Source organism: Rattus rattus, chromosome X (genome assembly GCF_011064425.1).
Source record: "Rattus rattus isolate New Zealand chromosome X, Rrattus_CSIRO_v1, whole genome shotgun sequence".
Classification (NCBI taxonomy): Eukaryota; Metazoa; Chordata; class Mammalia; order Rodentia; family Muridae; genus Rattus; species Rattus rattus.
In genome coordinates this window covers 114,630,203-114,648,415 of record NC_046172.1, presented here as the reverse complement: position 1 = coordinate 114,648,415, position 18,213 = coordinate 114,630,203, and the positions used below count along the sequence as shown (strand labels likewise).

At 41.2% G+C, this 18,213-nt stretch overlaps 1 protein-coding gene across 1 annotated transcript in view; it reads right to left on the bottom strand.

The window, feature by feature from the left end:
- The window catches only part of Mbnl3 (muscleblind like splicing regulator 3), an 87,452-nt gene extending 73,220 nt beyond the window's left edge, over positions 1-14,232 (bottom strand). The window contains 1 exon segment of the mRNA XM_032890160.1: positions 14,025-14,232. The gene's annotated coding sequence lies outside the window, so the exon portion shown is untranslated.
- Between the last annotated feature and the right edge of the window lie 3,981 nt (positions 14,233-18,213).

Here is an 18,213-nt window from a genome sequence, read left to right as displayed (position 1 = left end):
GGGGAATCTTCTAAGTTTCTGTTGATTTTTGTTTGGTGTGCACTCTGAAAAGTATCACTAAATTATTTTGATAGTGTATTTTTAAATTATTATCAACAAGTGAGTTTTGCATAGTAACTTGAAAAGAGGCATAGAAAGCCAGATGCTTATATTTAGAAGGATACATATAACTTTATAGAAATATATGTAACTTCAATGCAATTTAATCCTTGGAATGTGGTATTTATTTCAGCCACGAATTCCCAGGCATTACAGCTAAGAAAGCGTCTTTTAAAATGAAGTGAAATTTTCAGGAATGGAAGGATTATCCTGAGGGAAGTAACTCAAATCCAGAAAGACAAACTTTGAATGTCCATTCTCACCTGTGCCTCCAAACTCCTGCTCTTCAGATGTGAGTTTCTAATTGGAGTAAGCACAGAACCAGGAGAGTAAAAAGGGCCCATAGAAGGGATAGCACTAGAGACGAGAATATCAGGATATAAGTGCTTGAAGGGAGAACTGGAAAACTTAGAGAGAGGGCTTTAGTTTGAGAAGGGGAGGGATGTTAACAATGAAGAAAAAAGAAGAGAGTACAACAGTATGTCTTAAAAGACATAAGGAACAGGATACCTATTTATCTGAAGTTACATAGAATACATAGAATCTATGTGTATACATATATAGTTTGAAGGAAATTTTCCCACCTGTACTAACAGTGGTCTCTTCCTTAGCCATACTGTACATGCACACTTTGGCAGTAATCAACATTTCCGTATTTGGACTTAAGGCCTGCTCAATAAGGAGGAAATGATGTTTGTTATTGGAAGCCTAGCTAACTCCCTTTGACTAGTGAGGTTATGGATCTTCGAGGAGAACTTAAACCACAACTTTACTAAACCAGCATAACTCTTCCCTACATTCTGAACATTTATCTTTACACTCACACTTAGGCCCAGCTTCCATGCCATCGAAGGGACTCCACTTTGGAGCAGACAGAGACCATTATAGAAAAGCACAGCGACCAGAATGCAGACAGCACTAATTAATAAATCTGCCACACAACTCCTGCACCCAAGGACCAGGGAACGTTGTGGAATAGGAATGGAAAGATCATAGGAGCCAGAGGAATGGCAAGACTTCTGTAAGACTGCATCTTCTAGAAATGTCATAGGGCTCAGACCCAGGAAATCTCAACGATCTGACTGTGTAAATATGATCTGGACAAGGACCACGGCAGTTGACAAACTAACATGGAAGGGGCTACGACTCTAGATAAGAGCTAAAGAACTATGGGCAACTAAGAAATGCTAAGAGCAGGAGAAATATAGCCTTACTCGGGAATGTCTCCAGTACCAAATTAGTTATTCAATAACAAGTAGTCATCCCTGAAACCATACACATACAAGTGACAGTATACAGACTGTACTGATTGTACATATGTACATGTTTGGAAGGATGTTATATGGTAAGGGTTGGAGGGAGAAGGGGGAAAGAGGAAAATGAAGTAATTACATTTTAATTAAATTTTTTTTTTAAATATAATTTGTTTCCCTGGAGTCTGTGGTAAAATAAACTGATTGAGAAATGCTAGATTTGACCATCGGTACCTGTACAATAACCTCAGAGAGGATAGGTCTGTGAGAGTTGGAGTGATTGACACCTATAATGCCTGAACCTGAAAAGTAAAGGCAGACAGATAAGGAGCTCATCCCCAAACCAGTAAGAGAATTAAGTACAAATGTATTGCTTGCACGGGAGACATATGTAAAAGGTACACAAAGACTTGGGGGTACAGTTTTTACCAGGGTAATGTATTAGACACCAAAGAAAATACCTGATTGGCTAGTACAAATTATATTTCATACTAGCAAATTTTTGTCAAAACAAAATTAAAGTACCTAGCAGAGCATCTGGCACACGGTAATTGTTCAATAAATGTCAGTTGACTCTGAATAAACACCTATTATAGGACATTTTTATTGGGTGTGAAAATGGGGGTTCAAATTTTATTCCTATATATAAACTCCTGCCTACAGATATTAAGATTGATTTAAAAGTCTAATACATTTCTGGAGGTGCAGGTAGCTGTAAACACTGGTTCTCCTGCCACCCAAGTGTTCCAATATCACCGAGCCCAAGTCGGGAGAAGCCTCAGTTCCTAGCATCTAGATTCCAGTGGTTACATTCTATACAAGTGTCCATACCAAGCAAGTCAGGGAACAATCTGTAACTATACAGAAGCAATAACTGTAATTTGATTTTTCTGACTTCCTACACTAAATGTTTTCTGCTCTGGATAGAGGAAGGAAATCTCTAAACTCTAGAAACATTCTTAGTAAGAATTCCTTTATATGGATCTGGGGAAAGCCAACTGTAAAAAGAAAACCTGCCACTTTGAGAGATGTTTGCATTTTGTTTTGTTCTGTTTTTTTTTTCTTGTTTTGTTTATCTAAGATGATGGATGCTGTGAACAGGGACATCCCACTAGGAGTTGAGATGGCAGGCTTTTCTTCTCCTCATGCCTAATCTTGCAATTCTTAGAACCAAAGGATGACTTCACAATGGCTCACAAAACGTCCATCAACAGCAATACCAACATCAGAACATTCCTTTGGCGGGAACAGTTGATGAAAAATGAGGGCTATGATCTAGAGAACAACCCAAGCAAGAGCAGCAAATCTTGTACCCCTTCCCCCTTTCTTCTTCTTTCTCCATTCTAGAAGATAACTACTCTGACTCCCGAGGTTAGTCCCCACTCACAATTACCACATTCGCCTGCCAAATGCTTCAAGTTCCATACACCAAGCTTAAAAAAGTTTCAAATATAATTTGTAGGAATGTTTCACAACTTACCACAATACCATTTTTAAACAGATTGAGAAAAAACTAGAATGTTACACTTACATGAATGAGAGCTGTGATTTCAAAAGCCTTTGGTACTGTCAAAACTTTTGCTTCTCACTATTAATTTGCCAGACAGTCCATAACATCCCCCGCCCAGCACCAGAAGCTAAAGAAAAAAATGTAGTTGACACTCGAAACAATGATGAATCTTTTTTTGCCTAAAGTAAATATACAGCCAACTACATACATGCTTGCAGGATCTGAAATTTTTGAATAACTTATATTTAACATATTTCTACAACCTGCTCTGTAAATGTTGCTGGTGGTAAAAGAGATACGATAGGCAAAGGTGGCTTTTGATCTGAAACGTAGGTAATTTTGCTTTCGAAAAAAGAACTATAATAAATTTAATAAGAAGAAATATCACTCGTAGGGTCTAGCAAACAAACTCACTCACCAATATATGCTAGCTGTTTTATCACTGTGGATAAAGTAACATATTCAATGCTTTGATGTCTGTTATGACAGCTTGTCTATTATGGTTGTTGCTGTCTTTACGTCTCCTTTCCTAAACTGATAGGAAATTATGCCATGACTAGATGAATGTCTTTTCCTAGTCTTAGGGTTTACATGTAGCATTTCTGAGGAAGGAATCTCATAGAGTTTAGATGCTAAGTCCTTGGTAGTGAGATTTTATTTTTAGGAAGGTAACGAGTTTAACAATTAAATGTGTGTGATGAAAGGCATTTCAAGTCTTGAGAATTGAGAAATCAGCACCACTTTAAGGCTCCAAAGGATACCCACAGGAAGAGATCTTTGAAGATAAATTCAATATATCCAGGACAGAAAACAGGTTGATAGCACTGGGAGGGAACATGGCCACAGATGCAGGAAGGTGAAGACAAGATACTTATGATCCTACCACAGAAACAACAGTAGCCTAGACAACAATATTTCCCTTCCACCAATGACTTGATTCCATAGAATATACACAGAATGTGAAAATTTATAATAAGGATGATTCAAATATCCCTCAATGCCTAATATCATATCTGGTCAGCAGAGGAAATCTTTTTTCATTTCCTCTTCCTGGGTTTAATTACCAGAAAAATGAAATGGTTATTGTCCCCCCCCTTTGTGAGTAATCATTCCCATGAATTTCTTAGATACTTGGAAATGGGAACATAGCTACCAAGGCACTGAACCAGCATCACTCAGTATTTTGACACCAATGGCCCCAGGATCTCTTGATCACTGTCCGCTCGAGAAAATCAAAAAGGAAAAATCCATTCCATGCAGTTTTGTTCTGAAGAGATGCTAACTGCAACTGAGTGCATACATTTTGTTGCACGCTGCCCAGTCATTTGCTGATACCTGAAAACTACAAAGATCAAACAGATAGGCAAAGAGAACGAGGAAATACTATTATGCCCATACACAGCAGGGTAAAGCTTCACATTTTGACACCAGTGATTCAGACCGAAATAGTCAAACGTTAAAATAATATACTTTTAGATTAACTATACAGCAGGAGGTTGCTAAGCAAAATAATAATAATGTCAAGAAAATGAAGGGCATAATTAAATTTGTAGAGCAAGCTCCCTCTAAGGTTTTGGGATTGTTGTTTAAATGCAGCCATGTTGCTAATTATGCCTGAATAGAATATTCAGGCCAATAGGATACCTAATTGGGAAAACTTGTTTGGCTCTTAGCCCAAAACAGTTTGTAAGGAAGAATACTGACATTAATTCAATCTAGAAAAACTTTAGTGATTTATAACCTTTGAATTCAAGTTTTTAAACAAAATCATGTTTTGACCTGTTATTTCATCATTCACGTCTCTGTTGAAAAACCTGCTGAAGGAACCATTTACTAATAACAAGTATAATGCGTACACAGTTTATTTGTAGAGCATTCAAAACTTTAAAACCCTTTCATTCTGCAAACTCGTAATGACCAGCAATCTCCAGATTACAGAATATTTTAAAAGTATATGATGACATTTGCCAGACTCGAAACTGAAACTTACTATTTGGTTTGCTCTGCCTGTGACAGATTACTCAATCCCGTGAAGAGATCCAGGTGTCTGACTTTCAGTGACGGCCTATGTTTGAAAACTCCAGCTCAGTCCTTCTAACCAAGCCCCACCCCCACCAAGTTTGGAAGACATAAAAGAACTTTAATTTCAAGTAAAAGGGCAAGACAAGTTCTGTGTCACACAAGTGTTTTCATACGGATGTACCTACTAAACGAACCCAGAACAGACGTTTATCTTTTATAAACATTGAACTAGTCAGCAAATTGGAGGCTTAATAAGCTAAGGGGAGTGAAGGACAGGTCATGAAATCAGGAACTCCTACATGTGAACCCAACCCTGGTCTTAATTCTATTTTTGTTGTAAATCAATGCCAAGTTCTTTACACTTCAGATGGCTTATAGCAGGCAAGAACTACAGAAGAAGAAAACTGTTTCCCGGAGATGTTACAGGTTAAATGGTGACTATCACCCTACCTCCCGAGGTACTTCCACAGATGCTAAAGCAGGATTTATGAACAGTATTTCTCATTCGTGTATCAGGAGTCAATGACAAAGAATGTGTGTACCTGCTGGTGCCCTCAAGTGTGACTTTGAACAAAGCCATTCTTTCCACCCCATTCTAAGTTGTTCTTGCCTACTTTCGTCATAATCAGTTATTCAACCAATGAAGAAACTCAATCATGTCATAGCACAGGTTTTTAAGGTAGCTACAGTACGTCCTAGTTGAGCATTTTCAGGTCAGTTAAGGGCCTGTAATTTTATTGGATCCCTATGCAATGACAACCTAAAGGAAATGCCCTCCTGGCCCAAGACCCTGTTGGACAACCTAAGGGAAAGACTTAGCATGCTCCTGTCAGGAAAAGAAGCCCCATTCCCCATGCCGTGAGGCCCCACCTCCATAGCTAACTCTGCTCCCCCTGTTCTGGGCAATTCAAAAGGTAGACTGCAGTTTCGCTTTCTCCCTACCAGTGCGTGGAAAAGGAGGTCAGGCTCCATGTTGGCATTTAATGAATGGACCTCTCCCCCTGGATTTGGAGTGTTGGGCCTTCCAGCCAGTCATTAACTAGCAGGAAATGCCCTCCTCCACAATCACTATTGTGTAAATAAAGTCATAAAATGTTGGAGACCAGTGCAATCCCAGACCCCAAAGCTGCACATGTCAGGGTTAAAAAAAAAATCTTGATTGTAAAAGCACTGCCTTCCAAATTAAACTCAAACCACATGATTCAGTCCATAAAATATACAAAATATGCAGTCCAGTGACAGATTTATTGTGGCCTTACGGAATAAAGAAAAAAAATCTCTATATGGAAAACACAGCTACTTTTGACCCAAGCAGCCCTCAAACAGGAAGTTTAAAGCCAGTCAGCCAGCTGGGGCCTCACTTAGTTATGAAGGAGACGAGGGTAACCAGCATTTCCTGTCATTGCTGGTCACCATTTTAAGCACTTTTATTTGAACTGCTTTCTTAGATAGCTAAAACTTCCTGAGATTTCTTTGGCGATAGACACAAGACCATAAGAAGGGCTATTGTATGGCCCATGAGTGAATTGACAAATGTAACTTACAAAGCGTCATGCACTTCGCAGAGCTCACCCAGCCTGTCATTTGGGCATTTTGCTGCATTTGAATGGATGCTAGACTAGTAGGCAAAAGTTAGGAAAAGAATTTAGGAACAAATACTAGAATTACTGATGCAGCCTCTTCTTTCTTGTTACTTCAGAACCAAACTTATGAAGCGTAGTTGTCCCACACCTGATCAGTAGTATTAGAACATGCAGAATAGCATCGCAGGAAGTAGCTTCTAAGAGTTTCTCTTATACCACTGTCATCACCATCACCATCACGGTCGTCACCCTACAAAATGATTTGTACACATTTAGCAAGAGTTACCTAACTGAATCAAATTGGAGATCCTTATTAAGATTAGGAAAATCACTCTTCACAAAATACAGAGGGATTCTTATTTTTTCCCCTGGCATAGTAAAGTGAAAAGCACTGTGGTACATTTTGCCAGCTGTTCAAGTTCTCAATCACAAGAATTGGGGGAGGAACATTTAAGTAATAAAGGGAAAATATTTAGCATTGCTATTTCTGCTACATAGAATTTCTCAGTATATCCAAATGAGTTCTTCCACAGAATAAAATTTATCTCTTTGATAAAGAGGATTTATACATAATAAAGGGCAACCAGTGTTCAGAAGTTCTAATAAACAGGGTACGGGGGGTTGGGGATTTAGCTCAGTGGTAGAGCACTTGCTAGCAAGCACAAGGCCCTGGGTTTGGTCCCCAGCTCCAAAAAAAGAATAAAAAAAAAACAAACAAACAAACAAACAAAAAACAACAGGGTACGACCTTTAATCCCAGCACTCAGAAAGCAGGTGGGTCTCTATGAGTTTGAGGTCAGTCCAGTATACAGGACAGCCAAGGTTACACAGTGAAACCCTGTTTTGCAACTCACCCCCAAAAAAAAGTCCAAAAAGCCTTTTTTACAGTCCATGTCAATCTGAATCCAGCCTCAAGCTTACTTTAAAAACTACTGACACAAGATCTGTCTAAAGCTGAGACCACTGCTATAGCCATTCATAGTACAGATCCAATCACACAGGTTCAGCACCCAAATACCTCCTCTCCACACACACTTTTCATGTATTTGAAACTTGTAGACATAAAACACGGCTATATAAGGTGCACTGTGTTTCAGTTTATACTTCTGGATGAATTAATAAGGTTTATTTTATGCTATCCAAGTACTTGGGTAGGAGACTGGTGGGAGGTTGGCATAAATGAGTTGGGAGTTTGCTCTCTCAAAATCGCTGCTGAGAATAGTTCCCCCACCTTCTTTGGTATTCTCACCAATTACAGACAGGAAGGATTTTCAAAAGCATCAATGTGCCCTTTAGCAACAGTATCTGCATTCACGCCACTGGCTGAGCAAGCACAAACATACAAGCACACAGGTAGAAACACAAAGGCAAACAAATCCTTGACACTAATACTGAGATGAGGTGTGAGCTTCATGCTTGGGTCTTGTTGACTACACCTCTACATAATTTAAACAGAACTCAGAAGAACACCTTTATGATATTCCAGTCTAGTACTTCACATTTCTTTTCAAAAGCATCTCAACAGAGCATATTACTTGTACAAAATGATCTATTTCATCATTCTGCTTCTATACATGCATAAATTATCACGTGTATTCATCCCCTATTACCCTCCTCTGAGTCATATTGCCTTTCTCCATTTTCCACCTTTTCTAATTAGTCTCCCAAGTACTTATATTTATTTAGACTACAAACCTAATCTTTTTAAACACCTGTTTTTATTATTTTTAATTATATGTATGGGTGAGTGGGTGGATGTGTGTACAAGACTGTAGGAGCTTGAGGTGGCCAGATGTGGTTGTGAGCTACCTGATATGACTGGGACGAAAGACATGTCCTCTACAAGTGCACGATGTACACTTATCCACTGAGCCCCAATGCACAAACATTATCTTAATAAAGCAATAGATTATGTCCATTTGTAAAGGAAAGAACTGAGGAATTCTATTTTACATACACACACACACACACACACACACACACACACACAGGCACTCACAGGTGCACACATACACACGCTAATGCCACACGTGACACTTTTGTTCTGCTTTTACTATTTGCTGTTGTTTTGTCCATAAAGGTAGCAGCCTAAAAACGAGAAGGTGAAATTCAAGCCTTTCTTTGTGTTCCGACAAGGTGTCCCTCCCACCTTGTTCCTCAATGCATCCTGTTGCATAATTTCTTTTATATTGCTACATGAGGAGAAACTGCAAAAGCTCTATCAAAAACAACAATAGTCCTCTGGGCACAAAAGATGATTGCAGAGACTCAGAAATGGCAGCTCCTGTCCTGATAGGGCTTTGCTTTCTAGATACAGTAAAAAGAGACACCATTCACACCCACATCTTGGGAAAATAGAAAGCCATCCAACCTGTAAATGGACAGTGTCTGAAAAAGAGAGTGTCCCAGTATCTTTTTCATATTTCTCCTGTGTCTCTATCACTTTCTAAAACACACATGTCAGGAGGTACCTCAGTAGCAGTTTTTCTTTTATCTATTCTTTTGTAATCTGTGGAGCTTGTTAAAAAGAACTGTATAGACATAACTTCATGGTGAAGATGATTTGCCTGGGATGCCGAGCCTGTACATTAAATGTAATTCCTGGTGACAGAAAAGTAGCAGTTAGCTTTCAGGTCACTCTCTGAGGTCTCATCCTAAAAGCTGTCAGTGAATGTGTAGCCCCTGGTCTCATTTTGAGTCACTATATGGCCCTCAGCAAGACATTCAGTCAAATATAAGTTATTCCTCATTTTTAGTTAATAGGAACAAACAATATTACTTAAAATCACAGGAAAAGTATGGATAAAATGAAGAGCAAGTTAGAAATAGCATTCTATTCTTTAATTGAATAAAACTTTTACCTAGAAGAGAAAGCATGACAATATAAGATACAGAGATCCATGGGTCTACCTACGAAGGACGTGCTGTTACACTTAAGGACACCTGAATGAGCCTAAGCAAATCTTTCCCAAATTTCCACACAAATGGAGGTAGCCAACAAGCTCAGAATTCTCCGGATCATTCAGGGACACACTAAAATCGATTTGAAAAATCCAATCCAGCCAAACTCCAGTCTCTCTCTAGGATGCTCCCATGACTTGAGGAGGTCAAATAGGGTGGCAGAAATCTCCAGTGCTAGCCCCTGTATTTCTATGTAGACTGCCCTTTCTCAATTGTAGGCATTCTCTTTCCGACGACACACAAATGCACTGACAGTATAGGTAATGACAAAACTGCCCCGAATTATAAACAAATCACTTCTACTTGTCAGCCAACTTAATCCTGCTGCAAGGACTTGCCTTGAGAGTGGACATATATTTTAACAAGCATGACTAATTGAGTCTTAAATTTCTAATCTGGATCCTCTTCCCCTTAACTTTTCTTTTCATGGTTGTTATAAAGAGTTTCGAGAAGCTGGGCTTGGGGCTGCATGGCTATAGTCCCAGCTCCTTAGGAGGTTAAAGTAGTAGAAGCACTTAAGCCTAGGAGTTGGAAATTAGTCTCGGCAAATCAGAGAGGCCGATGTCAACTACATTTTATAACGTGGGTTCTGGGATACAATAATCCTAACACCATGTATGTAAAAAATAAAAAAATCCACATGCACGCACGCTCGCGCGCGCGCGCGCACACACACACACACACACACACACACACACACACACACAAATAAATCAAGTCTCATTTATTGTTGCTTCCTCTTTAGTTCTAAGAAACGGAGCCTTTTTCTTAAAGTGTGCCCAGAGGTAAACATTTCTAAGCAACAGAGACAGGTCATTTGTATAAAAATATTTGTTATCGTTTATTTTCAACCTGTTTTTCTTTCATTTAGTCTTGTAAAAACACTGTAAAAAAGCTATTTTTCTATATTTCAGGGAGAAATCAATGTGTGACTACATATATTATTCTTAATTGACCACAAATTTGTACATTTGTAATCAAAGTTATACTTGTACCTATAGTCCCAGAAACTGTGGAATACTTTCATTTCTGAACCAAAATCTTCCCCATCAATCTTTTAAAAACAATATCACCCAATTGAAAGTCAACTAGAAAATCATAATGGGCTTATACCGTGCACTTGTACCTATAGTCCCAGAAACTGTGGAATACTTTCATTTCTGAACCAAAATCTTCCCCATCAATCTTTTTTTTTTTTTTTTTTTTTTTTTTTTTTTTCCGAGTTGGGGACCGGAACCCAGGCCTTGCGCCCCCAGGCAAGCGCCTACCACTGAGCTAAATCCCAACCCCACCCATCAATCTTTTAAAAACAATATCACCCAATTGAAAGTCAACTAGAAAATCATAATGGGCTTATACCGTGCCTTTTAAAAATGACTATAAAAATGTTTTCAAAGTAATCGATACCTTATATGTCCTAATTCTCAAAGTTGTCTTGGCAGCTTAGTCCCCTGGTTGTCAGGAGGCCACATATAAGTATACCATACAACCTTCGAGTTCCCTATAGATCTCAAAGTCTACATCAATACACATCTAATTGCTTCTCCTTGCTCATAATTCATGTTTGTTTGCTGGTTATTTGACACTGAAACTCCTTGCACTCAGACACAGTCTTTTCTCTCAGAATGAAAAGATCCACCTCATTTTATATGAAACCCAGCTTTCCATTTTGAAGTATCATATCATACCGAGGGAGAAGCAGAAAATACCACGGAGGGATATTAGTTCTGATTTCTACTTCCTTAACACCACATTTATAATGGTCTCAATCCATCTGTTCAATCAATGGCTGTCATAATTCCACAGCCTGATACATACCTGTAACCAGTTCAGGGCAAGCCTGAGCTACATAGTAAGACCCTGTCTCAAAATAAGAACAACAATCAACAATGTGGAAGCATCTATGATGTAAAGGTGATTGCAACCTGTATCACTTTTAGACTCTTGAGCAGTTTAACATGACAGTGACCATTATTTTGTTTTAACAATGAGAAACAAACAAGATATTTGTCTAATATACTTATTGTTCACATTTCCCGAATGCCCGTATGTAATCTAGCAGACAGAATCTTTTATTTCAAAGGAAAAATTCCGCCACCTTCTTGACTTTCTTTCACCAGAAGCAGAGTATGTGTAAAATTTTATGAATGAATAGCTCCATCACAGTACGGCTTTTCACTCCTTCTCTTCCCGCCCCTCTTTCTTAGATGCAAAGACAGCTGAATGGAGAACAGAACTGTACTTCAAGCTATACTGTCAACATCTGTACAACAGCCAAGAGCTTGTCACCATTCCAGCAATGTGTAGTACGGTGCAGCCACTTAAAAGACAAAACCTTTTTTTTTTTTAATTTCTAAGCTGCTTTTTTACTTCTTCATTGTGTAAAGTTGGACAGATAATAACACACCTACTGGCTAAAAGGACAACTTTCCCAAGTTCCTGGAAATACAGTGAGAGACAAGAGAACCCATTTTAGGCAGGAAGAATGAAATGAGGAGGAGGCACAGTGTGATCTACTTTGCATTTTAGGTTCTTGCACGTGTACAAAAAGGCTTTCAGTTTAAATTGAAAGCTGTGCACAAAACCTGTTCCTTTATGAACTACAGACTGCCTATTTTCCTGCATAGTTCAACATTTATTAAACAGTAGTGTATGCAAAAACATTATTTAACTATAAGATAGGTACAAATATACTCAGGCTGCTTTGGCTACGAGCTCATAGTCGTAGGTTTTATCCCCCTTAAAAAGAAGCTGTTAGGAAACGCTATTTCAAGTTGAGAAAAAGCTGTTTTATAACAGTCCTGGGACTCATTATGCATTCTTAAAGCAGGAACGGAAATCCGAGAAATGGAGTGGTTCTTACAAGCAGAGCAAAGCAGAAAGTCACCACCCAGCACTGTCCCAATTCTCTCTCCCATTTTCAAATAAAGTTTCTAGTCTCATCCCTATATAAGGCAGCAGAACATTAGCTGGGATATGTTCTCACACCTATAATGCTCCGGCCCCAAGGTTTAATACTTTCGCTTTTTATAATGATGTATTTGGCCCAAAGTCATTCAGCCACACCACACAGCTTATAGAACTGAGGATGACGTTTGGAATCATTAAAAAAATCATTAAAAAATAAAAAAAGATTCAAAATCATCTCAAAAAATTGAGAATTTGTTTTTTGTCATCCTTCCTTTGAAAATATCTATCCATCTCCCTCTAGCACCTCCCCCTTTTCAAATGGGATTGCTTCATGGGTCTCTGAGAGCAGTGTGATTATTACACAGTAAATTCCATTGTTAGCAGCACTGGGTCTTTGTTTCTAGGTAGACAGCAGCACCTGGGCAAAAAACCTGCACTAGACTTTAGTAAGTGTGAAACAATATTTCCCCTCCTTTCCAGCGTCTACTGTTTGAGAGAAGTAAAAAGCACCCAGGAGTGCAGTAGTATAGCCAGGTTATACACAAAAGGCTGTTTAGGCTCTGCTTCGAGAAGTTTTTCTAAACATTTGTGAAAACCATTTCCCCAAAGCATTACAATTTTTAAAAAAATAACTTGCTTTACTAGTTAATGTTTATTTAAGGCCTAAATTTCACATAGGCAAAGAGAAAATGTGCCTAAAATCAGAAAAAAAGCATTAAGTCTCTGGTAAGGCTCGCTGTCAATATGCCTTTCTTCAGAGGGAGGAAATACCTGGATCAGTTATATTACGTGGTGGTGTCCAGGCATTGGTTCAGGTATACCAGCAGTCTGTTTTCCAACCATTATATCAGTAATCACCCAAAGCCTCACTAATTAAACCAAGATGCCTGCACTGTGATAAATCACCAATCATTTCAAAATTAAATCTTGCAGCAGTTCTATTTTAATTGATGCTTTCCCATGAACTTGACATCCACATATGGGAAGGTTGTGGGGGCTCAGGGGCCAGTTTATAAATAGCAATTAAGAACATCTATACAAAAGGACTCCCTAAAGCCATTGGAACAAAAAATTCACATAGATGTATGTTATGTGGGTGCATACTTATCAATAAACAGTGTTCTGAAAAACTCACGTGTGCCAAAACAGCACAACTAATGGCCTGCTGTTAAACGTCAGTAGAACCCCTGTTTTAATGTCGTTTTTATATCATAGAAGCATTTTGTCTAGTGCTAAAAACCAAAGCTGACTTTTATAATACACCCCTATAATGTAGAACCGTCATGCCCTTCAGCTCCAGGTAGTACAAGCAAGCTGCCCAAATGTATTGACACGGGGAGGGAAGAGAGGCACTTCTGCTGCGGCCCTGCTAAGGCATCCAAGGGAAATGGGAAAGTTAGTTGGAGAAAGCTTTTGCTAATGACAAGCCATGCAGGAAGCTCCTTTACCTTAAAAAGGGAAAAGTGGAAGGAAGAGGAAGATAAGAGGAAAAGCAAAAGAAAAAAGAAAAGAAAAAAGAAAACGAAACAAACAGAAAAAAAAACACGCAACAAGTTGCAGTCAGTGTTAAATTGCCTTCTGTTTGCCATTTTGCAGGAGTAGAAAAAAGTTTAAAAAGCAGCGCATTTCGTTGGCGTCCTAGCAAGGCAGCCAGTTTCAAAAACCCAAACTCATCCGCAGCCTTACCTTCAGTCGCTAGCGCAAACCCAGAGGCTAAGGGGCCCTGCTAGCAGTGGCAGTGGTAGGGGCAGAGGCAGCAACAGGGGCACATGCCATCTGTTAGCAGGAGAAGCAAAAAAGCAGCGCTGCGCGAGGTGGCCCAGGTGCCGGTGCCAGGAGAGCCTTTAGCAGGGGTGTATAGTGGATGCCGCCATTTTAAAGCGAGGTTCCTGAAATCCTTAGATATAGGCAAATTAAAGCCCGCCCCACCTCCATAACTTCAGGGCTGGGACGTGCTACCGGGCTCCAAGTCAGCAGCAGCGGGGTGTACGGTGTCAAGTCCAGCAACACGCGCTGGGAACTCCGGGGACCAAGACCACAAGCCCTGAGGTGTCTACCTCCGCCCCCACCCCCGACCCCGTCCCCAAGTCCCCCACGCTTTTGCCTCAGGCCTGGGGAGACGCTAGTGTGTGGGGTGCCCTCCGTAAGGGGGGGTACCCCCACAACTTGGCCGACGGGCTAGGGGAGGGGCCCGGGAGCACGCCCTCCCCTCCCCCCGCGCTCGCAACCGTTTGGTTCAGTCCAGTCGGAGCACACCTCCGAGCGCCTTAGCTCTCTGGCGGCAGCGGCGCGCGCGGGCAGGCGAGCTGGAGAGCTGGAGAGCCGGAGGGCGGGCAGGGACAGGCACGAGGCTCTGGCCACCGAGGTTCGCGGTTGCTGTGGCAACCGACCCTCATCCCACCCCCCCCCACAAAGTCGGGCCCCTAGTCAGAGGCACGTCCTAGGTTCTCCCGGACACCCCTCCACCGTACACCCCCACAATACACACAAAAGACCCGCATCTCGGCGCTTCTCCAGGCCGACCCCTCTGGCTCACACTTCAGCACTCGGCCATTCCACAGAGACAATTTGGTTTTTGAGGCACCCGCAAGGCAACTCACGCCAAACTCCTGGAGTCTCCGGCAACCGCCTTCCTCAGCCGCCCCGAACCGGCCCCGCCCCGCCCGGCCAGGTAGCGCCACTCACGCCGCCTGGCCGTCGCCCCTCGCCGCCACTGCCACCACCCCTGCCACCGTCCAACCTCACCACTAAGAGGACGACCCGGCGGCGTCTCGCTGGAGAGGACGCCACGCAGGAACTCCCCGTCCGGCGCTGGCTGCCTGATTCCCGCGCCCGGCCCGACAGTCTTCCGCCTCCCGGCTCCCTCGCAAAGAGCGTGCCAAAAAGTCGCGCTTTCTGCTCGCGCCCTGACTGGGGGCACTTTCTTCCTGTAGGACGCACTTGCGTCGTGAAATCTCGTCTTTGTGAGAGTCGTACCTTCGCGCTGGCTTTTCGGAGACTGCTGGCGTGGGCTTTATTCTCAGGGGGTGTGGCGCCTCCCCCCACCCCACCCCCAAGCCCTCAGCTTGCACAAGCCCTCGCCGAGAGTGGCTTTTGTCATTGCATTATTAACTGTGTGTGTGCGTGGAGGGGGGATGGGGGCAAATCATAATGTTGTTCAGGATGTACAGAAGCAAGGCTGGAGGGATATGCGCACACCACCCGGGTCGCAAGCGCGAGCCGGCTCTAAAGTTTCTAGAGCTTCAGCGAAGGCAGTGCCAACTACAGAGACAATTGTAACGCAAAGCTATAGGTTTCTAGACACTCCGGGGACAGGTGAGGTGTAGTAGGAAAATTCCAAAATGCCCTTGATCAATGCGTATTTCAACTTGTGGAGGGTAAAATACTCACCGTTTGCCTTCCTGGGTCTCCTCCCTTCCATAAACCCCCCAGATCTTTTATTTCCCTTCAAGATTTGGGAGTGGAAAACTGTTGATCAGAGGAAATGCTTCCCCGACTGCAAGGGAGTTTACCGGGTAGGAGGAGCCCTGAGGTAAGATTCCAGATACTTCTGAATGGAAAATGGACAAAGCAAATGCAGTTTTATACTTGGGTTTTAAAGTGTGCATCTGGACATCTAAATTACAAGTTTCAATTTAATGCAGGCGTAATAAGAGCACCAGCTGTCTCTTAATTGGAGCCCCGCAATAATGAACGCGTGCTTTTATTTAATTTTATGAGGACAATTGTAGATGATAACACACGCATATGCAGGATCGTCAACAAGGAGCTCGTAGCGGTTCATGGCTGCTTTCCTGCATCCAATCAACTGCTTCAGCCTAGAGCTCAGCTCTATAAGCCCCACACAAAGTGTAAAAGCATCGCAGGGCATATTTAAGTGGCAGTTAGGTTGTGGAGTGAAGTGAATTCTCAGGCTAATTATACTTTTTAATTCTGCCGAACTGATCCAAATAGAATTCAGCTCATTTTAGGCAAGAAATCAATCTCCGTGTGTTAAAATGCAAAATAATCAGAGTCCGACAGCAATGGCTAGAAGACTGGGCTCAAACTACCCTTCACAGAATTAAAATCTGCAATGGCATTTGGCAAGAATTGGGAAAGTCACCAAGACAGTGTGCAGGGACCTTGTCAAACACTTGAGAGTTATGGCCAGGATCCTAACAGAAGTCAAAATAAGGACTTCCTGGTTACCTCATGAACTCCTAACTACTTCTCCCACGCCTTCTTTCATACTTGCCAAAGTCCCTGTGCTACTGTAAAAAAAAAAAAAAAGCCAAACTTGTCTGGCAGATAGGATGTGGTTTTGCCAGTCCAGGAGCCACCAGAGAACACTAAAAGAGGTGTTGGTTACTTGGGGAACCTGGAAGACGGGCAAGGCTGAATTATATAACTTTATGCTCAGTGACCCAACAAATACGGAACTGTCATGTCAGTGACTCAACAAAGAAGTCTGTATACTATAAACGTCAGCAACACCAGTTCCCTCACCTCTGTCTATCATCGCAATCCACATCTCCTGTGGGATACACAGGTTTTCCTAATAACCACGCAGACAGGCCCATTTACACTGTTCTGGAGTTGCTAGAATAACTGTTCCTTAGGAGCTTACAGTATACCCCTAGGAACATACCCATTTGGGGGACAATATAGTTTCAACGTTGTCTCTTGCTTGAAAGTGCTAGTCAGTGAAAACTGCAAATGAGATTGTATTATTTTTCCCTACAATGGAGGGGGAGTAACTTTATCAACACATTTTAGCCAGTAATTATCTCTTTGGCTCTTCTCAGACATGGGTTAGAAGAACATAACCATAATTCCTCGGCCTTTTGGCTAAGACCAAGTGTAGAAGAACATAATCAAAGAAAAATAGGGCCTTCTCCTCACCAATAGTCTAGATGGCTTCTTATAAATGTTTGCACATTCAAGTCTCATAACACGTCCATCCGCTCCTCATTTGCATTTTGGGATCATCTCAGCATTAGTACCTTGATGGATCTTCAAAGGTTACTGTTTGATTCAGAATTGTCGTTCCTGGCCCTTTGACCCACCAACCAGTCAAATGGGGCATGAGAGCAAACCTTTACACATACCTTGGGAACATTCTTTCGAAGCTCTTGTTGCATTTTAAAGTTGCAATGAACACTTGCACATAAAAATGTAAGGTAAAAACCAGAGCAGCCTGAAGTAGCATCTTCTTCCAGCAAACTATATCTAACTTTGACTAATGTAATAGGAAAAATTCTAAAACCTCCTATCATGATTTCATATCAGAAGGATTACTATGACCCCCAAACAAATACAGACATATTTTTAAAGATGCCAGACAGGAAAAACAGTTAAAATCTGCAATGTACTTAAAGAAAATTTTGATTGTATGGGTTTTTTTCTTTTTTCAAAAGTTCTGTTATATTGCAGTCGATTTTCAGTGCACTACCCCAGCGAGCAGCATAATTGATTTATTATTCAGTTTAAAAGACAATTAACCTGTGCAATTGGACATAAAAGGGAGGCCATACTATGACAAAGAACAAAAAGCATCTCCCTCCTGTTTTGAATCTGTAGCACTCTTCTCACCAGCCTTATATTATCAGCAACAGTTGTCCTTGTTAATTCTTGCTGTGTTCTAGAAGTGCTCGGCAGGCAGCAGCTTCACGGCAGCTCTTGTCTTCTTGCTGAAGGGTGGCTCGAGAGCTGTTGGCATTATTCACTCTTTATTCACCCATTCCTGAAAAGCCTTTTCCATTCAGAGTTGGGAATTTGGAGTTTGTGGTTCACACAAAGCTTCTAAATAAAGAGACAGGGGGGAAAAAAAAGCAGAAATCTGGTTGTTAAAAACTAAAGTTTAAACAGCCAATGGATGTTGGCATCCAAAGTA